Raw genomic sequence first — 10867 nt, forward strand, 5'->3', positions numbered from 1 at the left:
ATTCCTTTAGTTGCAGCACTCAGTCTAGATGTAACTGCACAGTTACATCTAGACTGACAGTTACATCTAGGTTCTCCTCACTTAATAATTCCCATAGTTATCCTGAGCTCTTGTATGATGAAGGCTAACGTGAATAGTGTTTTTCCACCAAATACATCTCTGATACAACCACTGGATTAAGGAGTGATGAAAATTTTAAGTGCAGCTATGCATGCAGAAACTCCTTGTATCAATGGATGATTCGGATATTGGAGCATGAAAATTCTGGCAAGTTGAATGTTACAGATGCAATAACCTGTGTGGAAGTTGCTTGGGATAAAGTACCTCTAATGAACAATATTTGCAAGCCCAAGAACCGTAGCTATCCATCTTAGTCCATGAATTGCAGCCATCCACCTTGGCCTATCAGTTGGTTATCCATCTCGGGCCAGTAGAGTCACAGCAATATTCTCCATTGATGTTAGGCAACATGCATCATCAACCAGAACTTAATACAGTATGTTTTTTTATTTGTAGCTACATGTGCAGTCATTTTTTTGACTACGAGTTATCGTAGATTAAATCTACATATTGTACTTTCACATTCTTGTTGAGTGTCCAGTTTACCAGTGAGATTGCAGGATTTACCTCCGACACCACCGCCCTATCACTCTTACCTTATTGTCCCTTCTTTCAGATGGCTCTGCCTTGACTTATGATCACTTTTTGACTTTTTATCAGCAATTGCTTTACTATAAAAACTTTGACACATAGCCCTTAGTGTCCTTTTCAGCCCTTTTTTACCCTTACCTCTGATCCCCTCTCTACCTAGCTGCTTATAGCCCCGGCACTATTTTCTGCCACGCAGCGCTGCATGACTCTTGTCTAAGAGCAATGTGTGGTGTAAATATGCAGAAAATTCGGAGTGTGGAAATTAGGAGAAGGTGTGGAGTTAATAAAAGTATTAGTCAGAGGGCTGAAGAGGGTTTGTTGAGGTGGTTTGGTCATTTAGAGAGAATGGATCAAAGTAGAATGACATGGAGAGTGTATAAATCTGTAGGGGAAGGAAGGCGGGGTAGGGGTCGTCCTCGAAAAGGTTGGAGGGAGGGGGTAAAGGAGGTGTTGTGGGTGAGGGGTTTGGACTTCCAGCAAGCGTACGTGAGCGTGTTAGATATGAGTGAATGGAGACAAATGGTATTTGGGACCTGACGATCTGTTGGAGTGTGAGCAGGGTAATATTTAGTGAAGGGATTCAGGGAAACCGGTTATTTTATATAACTGGACTTGAGTCCTGGAAATGGGAAGTACAATGCCTGCACTTTAAAGGAGGGCTTTGGGATATTGGCAGTTTGGAGAGATATACATGTAGTATTGTGTATGTTTATACATATATACTTCTAAGCTGTTGTATTCTGGGCACCTCTGCAAAAACAATGATTATGTGTGAGTGAGTTGAAAGTGTTGAATGATAATGAAAGTATTTTCTGTTTGGGGATTTTCTTTCTCTTTGGGTCACCCTGCCTCGGTGGGAGACGGCCGACTTGAAAAAAAAAAAATTTACTTTTTAAGGGTCTGTAACATCTGTATGCCCCTAGGAAGTCTGAATAAATAAAGAATGGGTATAATTGAAGACCACTGTATTAATGAAAAGCTGTAGATCCTTGCATATTTTGATTTTAACCCTTTGACTGTCGCGGCCGTATATATACGTCTTACGAGGTACCGTGTTTGACGTATATATACTCATAAATTCTAGCGGCTTCAAATCAAGCAGGAGAAAGCTGGTAGGCCCACATATGAGAGAATGGGTCTGTGTGGTCAGTGTGCACCATATAAAAAAAATCCTGGAGCACGCAGTGCATAATGAGAAAAAAAAAACTCCGACCGTTTTTTTTAATTAAAATGCCGACTTTGTGGTCTATTTTCGTATAGTATTTATGGTTGTATTCTCGTTTTCTTGGTCTCATTTGACAGAATGGAAAACATATTATAGAAATAGAGGTGATTTTGATTGATTTTACTATAAAAAGAACCTAGAAATGGAGCTCAAAGTAGGGGAAATGTTTGATTTTTGCCAATGTTCAAAAGTACACAAATGATGCCATTGTCCAATAAATGTCCAACTAGCCATTGTAATATGCAGTCATGAATAGGTTGATGTTATTTATACAATTATTACAGTATGGCAGTAGTCTGCATAATAGTAAGTCTTCTATTTTTTGTTTGAATAAAAATTCAAAATAGAAAGCAAGAGTAATATCAGAGGGGCCTGGAGACATGACTGATGAGCAAAGAAAATGTTATTTTAGAGCCAGGAATGTCTGCATTGTTCATTCTGGACCTTATTTTGAAATTGTCATATTTTTTAGTTTTTGTGAAATTGGCCAAATTGCAAATTTCTGACCACATTATTAGGTAGTTGAAGTCAGTAAATGGGCAGTTTCTTGTACTCAATCGATAGAAAAAATGGAGTTCTAAAGAAATAGCTATGAGTTTGGGCGACTGGAACAATGGAATTAGCCGAAAATAGGGCTCAAAGTGGGCGAACTCGCTGATTTGTAAACAGCGCCGAGGTCGCTAACTTCGCGAGAGCATAATTCCGTCAGTTTTCCATCAAATTTCGTTTTTTTGGTGTCATTACAATCGGGAAAAGATTCTCTATCATTTCAAAAGAAAAAATAATTTTTTTTTTAAATTTTGCGACACCAGGAGAAACCTCAGGATTGGGGGTTGCGACAGTCAAAGGGTTAAAAATGAAAGTAAATTTACTTTGTAATAGTATGGATGTTCATTGCTTAATGTTGTGCTTTTGAACCCTTTCAGTGTCTCTTGTGTAAATCTACGTTATTGATGCTTGTCGCTCGCTTAGATCCACGTTTGAAGCACAGCACCCTCAAAGATGCTGTGAGTGGTAAATCTTGGCCTAGATACGAGAGAATGGGTCTGGGCAGTGAGTGCACTCCGTATAATAAAATATCTACCTCATGCAGTACATATTGGAAAAAGCCAGCCTCTGACCTTGTGTTTGGTTTAAAACAGCAACTTTGGGGTGTTTTCTAGAATGGTTTTACTGGCTGTTTCATAGTATCATTTGATAATGTGGTAAACATATTACATGTACTGAAATAGAGATTATTTTAGTTTTAGGACTGGAAGTAGCTGGAAATAGGACTCAGAGAAGCAGAAATGTTTGATTTTTGACAATTTTCCTGAGGAAGGGTAAGGCTCCTTACCTCCCTGTTCTCTCTTATGGGTTTTTACTAGGTCTGAATCAATTATTGGGATGCCGTAAACCATGATCATTATCCGAGAATAGGTTAAAACTTTTGATTTTTCTTGTGTGATGGATTCAAAGTGGAGGGCAAGTGTAATGTAGGAGAGGCCTGGGAACATAATAAATGAATAGAGGATAGGTTGCTGGAATGCATTGTGTTTATTTAGGATTTTGTTTTTGTGTAAAACTGGCTAAATTACCAACTTGTGTGCTCTTGATAGGGTAGTTCTGGTAGTTGAATGGGTGGTCACTTGTGCTCAGTCAATATAATGAAAGGCATACTAGCAAAATAGTTATTAAGTTGCTTAAAATGAGCAATTCAATTGGCTTAAAATAGGTCTTGGTGGGCAAAACTGACGCGTAAATTGCATCCAGACCGCCAATTTTGTTTGCATAATTTTGTAAAATTTCCATCAAAATTTGTATTTTTGGTATTATCTTCCAAAAGAAAAAATTCTCTTCCATTTCATAAGATAAAATTATTTATTTTTTTTAAATTCTAACATTGTCAGCCATTAATTTTGGGTGTCCTGCATGCGTGAGCATGCAGTAAAGTTTGTTGATCACATAATGAGAAATTGAAGTGTTAAGGCATATTGTTTATACAGTATGTGGGGGTGGGGGGTTATATATTTACATTAAGTTATAATAAATGAGAATCCCAGTGGATACCTAACATTGTATTGCCAATATCAAAACAGCTATGCTGTCTCTCTCACTGATTATGCTGCAGCTAGTCATCCTGACACTGGCTCTAAAGCTGAAATATTTGCTAATCCTTTAGTGATTAAATATGATTAACAATATTCATTATATTGTACTGAATTATCACTGTAATATTGTTAATATGTATAGTTCTGTTGAGATGTGCATGACATAACTCACAACTGTGTAGCTAGTTAAGACATATTAATTCCTTTTTCCACTATATAATTGCTTTTAGTTTTTTATAGAAATTAAATTTATTACTATTTACATACCCCATGATACTCCAGAAAAGATTAAAAATAGAGTGCACTGCTTTATTAATGTGTAAAAAAGCAGTATAAATGCAATGCTCAGAAAGGTATATAAGTGTATGAATAAAGTATTATTTTTGAGTTTGGTATGTATTTAAAGTGGTATTTGTATCTTTGAATGTACTTGTATGCACATTTTGCTATACTCTACATGTTGATGTATACCTATGCATACTAGGTTTACTTATAGTAAACCAGCTATATATAGACCAGTTATATATATAAACAATTTCATTTGCTACTGGTACCGAAAGGTTGTATGGCAGATAATTGAATGTTGAAGACATCTGTGATTTATATGACCTATTCAAGGATATATGATTAATGTGTGTGTTTTATGGCTTTTCTGCAACATATAATCATTTCCTTCATGTTGCTTCAAGTATTGAACTCTCAATTTTCATTTCTTGATAATCATCTTCAATATTACATTGCAATCATTGCCAATCAAGCACGGTTACTAAACTAGCATACATAACTTTGTAATTATATGTATTATGATTAAATATGCATTAAAAAACTGTATTGTATTACTGTGTTATAGTGTGATACTTTTTAAAATATCTACCGATTCTTTTCACTAGCTTTTTCCAACATTTAATTTGAGCAGATTTGTACATTAAACAATCTTTTTCCTTTGCATGATATTGATTGTGGCTTCAGTAATAAATTACTTATGTTGTGATTAAGCACTGTGATTGTTCATAAGGGGACTCAATATTTAGTAATTAGATCTGTATTATATGCTATTTGTAATCAATAAAGAGATTCATTGTCTATGGGCTCATTTTTCCCACATCAGCCACCAGAAACAAAAATTACTAAAAGCATCACTGGAAGGGGTAATGGATTTCTCTTATGTGGATGAAGTACATGTATACTTTACTCTTGACATGAAAATAAGTGTCCTTCCTTCAAGGAGTAGATGGTGCTTTGATGTTGAAGCTTCTCTGGTACAAGAAATTTCAGCTACTTTCCCCTTCCTAGGATCAAATTGAATTGCTACCTATTCCCCAAGCACTGAATGACCCCTACTCCATGTGTCGGCTCATCCTATCAAAATAGTTTGTCCCACCTGCCAGCAGGCATGTAGGATTCAATTCAGGCATCTATAATGTCCTAACACTGACCTTTCTGAAAGTCCATACTCTGACTTAACAGAGACTAACCTACCCTTAGTACACCCATACCCACAGTATTGTATTATCCATACAGGTTTAGCATATGTATAAACTTAATTTATTGTATGATACATATGAGTTGAGCATTATTAATGAATATCATAAAAAGGAAGGTCAAAATAACTTGACCACCTTGGTTGCAAATATTTGGACAATGCATCATTGTTGGTTACAAAGCATTATTGTATGACACTGGGTTGAGCAATTTGTTACGATTATAAACCCCTCAAGGGAGGTTCCTTGATGCTGGTGAGGGGCTCTTGATTTAGGGACTTGGATCTGTGCTCCGGTTCTCTGAATTGAGCCTGAATACCTTCCATCTGCCCCCACATGCGCTGTATAATCCTACAGGTTTAGCACTCTCCCATGATTATAATACGATTATAATATTTACAAAATGGTCAGATACTTTAAGCTTTGCAGATAGGTAACCCTTGTGGGTTTAGTGCTTAGTTATGATTATAATATTCAGGTAAGTGAAATGGATGTTGTCTACAGGCAAAAGGTGCAACGCTGTGTGACCCTTGATTCCCCTCAAGGGAGGTTCCTTGATACTGGTGACCCCTCAAGGAAGGTTCCTTGGTGCTGGTGAGGGGCTCTTGATCTAGGAAACTGGATCTGTGCTCCAGTTCTCTGAATTAACCCTGAATACCTTCCATCCCCCCCCACAGGTGCTGTATAATCCTACGGGTTTTGTGCTTCCCCTTGATTATAATAATTGATACTGATGAGGGGATCTTGATCTAGGGAATTGGATCTGTGCTCCAGTTCCCTGAATTAAGCCTGAATACTTTCCATGACCTCCCCACAGGTAATGTATAATCCTACAGGTTTGCTCCTCCATGATTTATTATAATTGTGAGGGGCTCTTGATCCAAGAGCTGTATAGCCCTTGTGGCTTAGCGCTTCTTTTTGATTATAATAATAATAATAATCTTGATCCAAGAATTGTAATATCCTTCCCATTCTCCAGACACTTTATGACACCTATGAGTTTAGCACTTTTCCCCCTAAATATAATGCATTAATCTCTTACCTTGGATTAAACTTAAATGCCCGTCACTCTCCCAAGCACTGGATGACCCATTTGTGAACTGTAATAATAATAATGAGTTATAGGACTTAGAATTTTGGGTTTTCTTTGATATTGTTATAAAAATATTCAAACTCTTATTGGTGTGTCTCCCACTAAAGATGCAATGGTATTAGTGAGGTGCTCTTAATCCAAGGAATTGGATCTGTTCTTCCCTTGGATTGAACCTAATTGTCTCCCATTAGCCAAGCATATTATGACCCAAATGAGTTTAGCACTTAGCCTAATGATATTTTGATATATTTTAAAACCGTTTTTGTTTTGTCGGCTTCAACAATGCATTTGTTACTACAGCTGAATGGCCCATACTTTGTGAATATGTACTGCATTCAGACTATGATGAATGACCTCTATGAGGAGCACTTTCTGATGTATAATTCAGGTACCCTTCAAGGAGGCTAACCTGAGGCTGGTCCAGGACTCTACCCAAGAAATTAGGGCTGCCCTCCCTTTCCTTGGATCAAACCTTGTTACTCCTATTCATCTTGTTTTTGAGGCACATCAAGACCCCTATGGTTTTAGTTTCCCCGTGAATATACGAAAGGAATTACAAATTATTTTGACTGATGAAATAAGCACCACAGGTTAAGTGCATGACACATGATGTTACAAATTAAGCACCACTGCCCCTGCGTGTTTAGCGCTCCCCATGATTATAATAATTACCACTGTTTGACCCCTATAGGTTTAGTGCTCCATGGTCTTAATGATTATCCATAATTACCGAAACCAGAGCTGTATAGCCCTTGTGGTTTAGCGCTTCTTTCTGATTATAATAATAAGAACAATAATAATAATAATAATAATACCGAAACCAGTATTAATGGCACATTAATGTATATACTTATCAAGGAGAAAGTTATCATTTTATTGAGGGGGATGCCTTGGTGCTGGTAAAGGGTTCTTAATCCAAGGAATTGGAGTAATCCTCCCCTTAGATCAAACCCGATTGTCTCCCATTACCCCAGGTGCTGTATAACCCCCATGGGTTTAGCACTCTTCTTGGGAGTAATGATGGTGGGTGCCCATGGGTAAGGGCCTCATCTCTGGGAGTGCCACTCTCCCAACAGAGTTTTTGGCCTAAGAACCTGGCATAAATTGTGGGGGTATTTCCTTTTTGTCTAAATTTGTTGCCATGACCAGTGACACAGAAGGAACTTGCTTTGTGATCACGATTTATGCAGTAAAAGAATGAATTGGTGGAAACAGTTGTAGAGTGTGGAGGTTCGAATACTGCTGTGTTTAGCGCTTCTTTTTTTATTATAATATTTATAATAATCGAATCCTGCTGTAGGCTGAGAGATAATGTTGGTAAATAATTTCGCGCATTTGTGAACTGTTAAGAGTGAATGTGTGTGTGTGTGTGTGTGTGTGTGTGTGTGTGTGTGTGTGTGTGTGTGTGTGTGTGTGTGTGTGTGTGAGTGAGTGTGTGAGTGTGAGTGTGAGTGTGAGTGTGAGTGAGTGTGAGTGAGTGTGTGTGAGTGAGTGTGTGTGAGTGTGTGTGTGTGAGTGTGAGTGTGAGTGTGTGTGTGTGAGTGTGAGTGTGAGTGTGAGTGTGTGAGTGTGTGTGAGTGTGTGAGTGTGTGTGTGTGTGTGTGTGTGTGTGTGTGTGTGTGTGTGTGTGTGTGTGTGTGTGTGTGTGTGTGTGTGTGTGTGTGTGTGTGTGTAAAATTAGTAAGCATTTTTTTATGTAAATAAATATATCCGAATCCTGATTTTCTTACGGGTTTAGTACTTCCCCATGGATATATATAATAAAAAAACTTAGTAATAATAATATTATTAAATTTGCAATTGTAGAGTATTATTAAATTTAACATTTTCTCAGATTTTTTTTTTCCTACGTGAAAATTATTTTCAAAAAAGTTGCACAAAATCATATTTAAAACAGCAAGTCAAAAGATGGGTTGACACCCTAGATGACGTCATCGGGGGGAGGAGCTGAGAAACTAGGGAACTCCTCGTACCTGAGCTCCCATTGGCTGGATCCAATGTTTGCATTCAGTTAATCATCAAATCAGCGATCGTGTTACTAGCCTAGTAGCGAAACTCTGTCGAGCATAACACTGATTGGTTGTTGCGATGGAACAGTTTCTACCAATGAAATGAGAGCGCGGGAAAATGATGCTCAGCACAGTAACTCATCTTATGGATTCCTGCTGATGATGTCCTCCATAACCATGATTTACGCTAAAATTTTGACTAATTAATCTGCACGACGCACATTTTGTCCTCCTCCTCCTGGGGGGGGGAGAGGAATATTAAAATTAAAAAACAGTATCTGAATTAGTTCCATAATACTTTAGCTTATGTGCCAAACAACAGAGTTTGTTGTTCTTTTCAAGGCTGAGAGGGAATGATTACTTCAAAGTCCTCCTGTTCTTCACCATTCTCCTTTGTATGGACTGATGAAGCCACTGTGTGGCGAAACGTTTCTTCCTCAATAAAGATACCCAAGTGTTGCACATGTGTCTAAGCGATTATCGTATACGATAATAATAATATTATTATTAAATCTTTTTATGTGTTAGTTGACAATAAAAGTAAATCATCCGCTGATGAGTATTCCTCGTTATTATTATCTTCAAAGGAATAAATAAAAAACTTAGATTTATTTAACAGACACCCATAACACCGTCGGTCAAGAATGTAACTTTGACACAGTCATTCCCAAAGTCAATTTCTAGTTACAGGGAGCCCCTAGAGTGAGGTTCCTTGATGCTAGTGAGGAGCTCTTGATCCAAGGAATTGCACTTCTTCTCCCCTTCCTTGGATCAAGCCTGATTACTTTCTATTCCCTAGGCGTTGTATAACCCCTATGAGTTTAAAACTTCCTCTTAAATATAATTATTCCTTCATTCTGATGAGAAGAGAGGATTGGTGTGCCATAAGTATTACGGTCATGGAGGGCACTAAATCCGTAGGGTCTCAAGCAGGGTAACTGGAGGGTGGGGGTTATGAACTTTAGATCAAGAGCCCTCACCGGCATCAAGGACCTCTACTTCCTATTAAAGGGGGAAGGAACTAAAACAAAACGCACAGGTTGACTGCCGTCTCTCACCACCAACTACTTGTTAAGATGCCACGGTAAATCAGTGCACTTAACTCTGTCAGTGGTGCACCTAACTCTGTCAGTGGTGCACCTCTCTCTCAGTGGTGCACCTAACTCTCTCTCAGTGGTGCACCTAACTCTCTCTCAGTGGTGCACCTAATTCTCTCTCAGTGGTGCACTTAACTCTGTTAGTGGTGCACTTAACTCTCTCTCTCAGTGGTGCACTTAACTCTCTCAGTGGCGCACTTAACTCTCTCAGTGGTGCACTTAACTCTCAGTGGTGCACTTAACTCAGTGGTGCACTTAACTGTCTCAGTGGTGCACTTAACTCAGTGGTGCACTTAACTCTCTCAGTGGTGCACGCTAAGGCAGTGTTCTACATTCTTCACTATTTCATATATTCACCGGTCACGGTTGAATGGCACATAAATATTTAGCGCATTTTTCAGAATATAATAATGATAAGTAAAAAAAAAATGTCCATCGATAAAAGGACATAGGAGGTATATATATTGTTGATGAATTCGTATTTTCATATTAAGACAATTATATTGGTTTCAAGAGATTATAGATATAGGTTGATAATGTCACTGTTAGTGAGGAAAAGGCACAAGTATGTATTTTGGGACAGCGTTACACCGTGTAGAGAGAAAGTTCTAAATCAGGGGTTTTCAACCTGGGGTGCACGCACTCCCAGGGGGTGCGAGATGGCATTTCTGGGGGTGCACGTACTCCCAGGGTGTGCGTGATGGCGTTTCAGGGGGTGCACGCACTCCCAGGGGGTGCGAGATGGCATTTCAGGAGGTGCACGCACTCCCAGGGTGTGCGAGATGGCATTTCAGGGGTGCACGCACTCCCAGGGTGTGCGAGATGGCATTTCAGGGGTGCACGCACTCCCAGGGTGCGCGTGATGGCATTTCAGGGTGTACACGCACTTCCAGGGTGTGCAAGATGCCATTTCAGGGTGTACACGCACTTCCAGGGTGTGCAAGATGGCATTTCAGGGGGTGCATGCACTTCCAGGGTGTGCGTGATGACATTTCAGGGGGTGCACGCACTCCCAAGGTGTGCGTGATGACATTTCAGGGGGTGCACGCACTCCCAGGGGGTGTGAGATGGCATTTCAGGGGGTGCACGCACTCCCAGGGGGTGTGAGATGGCATTTCGGGGGTGCACGCACTCCCAGGGTGTGCGTGATGGCATTTCGGGAGTGCACGCACTCCCAGGGGGTGCGAGATGTCATTTCGGCGGTGCACGCACTCCCAGGGT

The sequence above is a fragment of the Cherax quadricarinatus genome, chromosome 38 (assembly GCF_038502225.1).
Source record: "Cherax quadricarinatus isolate ZL_2023a chromosome 38, ASM3850222v1, whole genome shotgun sequence".
Lineage (NCBI taxonomy): Eukaryota > Metazoa > Arthropoda > Malacostraca > Decapoda > Parastacidae > Cherax > Cherax quadricarinatus.